This window comes from Octopus sinensis, linkage group LG8 (genome assembly GCF_006345805.1).
Source record: "Octopus sinensis linkage group LG8, ASM634580v1, whole genome shotgun sequence".
In the NCBI taxonomy this organism is placed as follows: Eukaryota; Metazoa; Mollusca; class Cephalopoda; order Octopoda; family Octopodidae; genus Octopus; species Octopus sinensis.
Genome location: NC_043004.1, coordinates 81,732,912 through 81,734,116, shown reverse-complemented (window position 1 = coordinate 81,734,116; position 1,205 = coordinate 81,732,912). Strand labels below are relative to the sequence as shown.

Here is a 1,205-nt window from a genome sequence, read left to right as displayed (position 1 = left end):
AAAAAAGGGAGTAATTTAATAAAGAATCTAAGACAAGTATTTGCAAAAGGTTTTAAACTTCAAAAGTTTTGCAGGCAGAAAAGGGAAGAAGTGAGAAGGATGAGGAAGAGTATGATAGAGAAACGGAATCAAAATTGAGTAAAGCATCGTTTAGTCTACTGATCGATTGAAGTGATTGAGTGATTAATTGAGTAATTGATTGGTCCTCGGCGTATAACTGGTACTTACTCATTTGCTTAATTATGTAAACAATCCATTGCCTTCATTCCACGCTGGAACCGGAAGAGAAAAAATAGCGAATTGAAATCGTTGGTACAGTTTGCACATACGAATATACACAGGCAAATCCAAGAACAAAGAAAAAACAACAAAATTCAATTGGGCGCACACAAGGAATATATTAGATGGATGTCCAGTAAAAGTTTTAGATGGAAATGACGTTTCGAGCATGGCTCTTCGTCCGATAGAGAGAAAAGTCCAGAGAAGAAGAAAAGAAGGAAGGAGCAGATAGTCCTATACATACATACATAGAAACATACATACATACATATATACATACAGACAGACAGACAGACAGACGTACATGTGTACGTATCTATCTATGTGCGCAAGCATTTATGTATTTGTACAGGAACGGTTAAAAATGGAAAGAAGACGAAAGATTAGACCAGGAGGGATGTTGAGTGGAGTTACAGATTACGATCGAAGGATGATAAAATAAAAAAAAGACGAAGAATACACCAAAAAGTAACTTTTTATAACCAAAACATCGGTGCAGCTCTCATTTCTACAAATTAGAAAAAAAAAAAACCACGTGGAAAATATACACAAGAAAACGAGCTCCGAATACAAATATATTTATAAATATTATATGTTATTGAAATTAGTAATAACAATATAATTTAAAATTCATTACTATTATTATTATTATTATTAATATGATTATTATTATTAATTGCTTAAATTTTATAGCAAAGTAAAAAAAAAGTCTTGTCTACTGTAAAAATAAAATGTCTTCTATATGGAAAGAGAGAGGAAAGTAGACAAGTTGTTAATAAACACACACACACATATATTTATGTAGACAAATGCTTGCATATTACATTACATAAATACGTTGCATAAATATATATACCTACATATTATACATTACGTTACGTTCGTGAATTGAAATCGAGAAATGTTTCTTTGGATGTTAAAAATGA

General features: G+C 31.1%; 1 pseudogene; it reads left to right on the top strand.

The window, feature by feature from the left end:
• The window catches only part of LOC115214862, a 25,275-nt pseudogene extending 24,502 nt beyond the window's left edge, over window positions 1-773 (top strand).
• The last annotated feature ends 432 nt before the right edge of the window (window positions 774-1,205 follow it).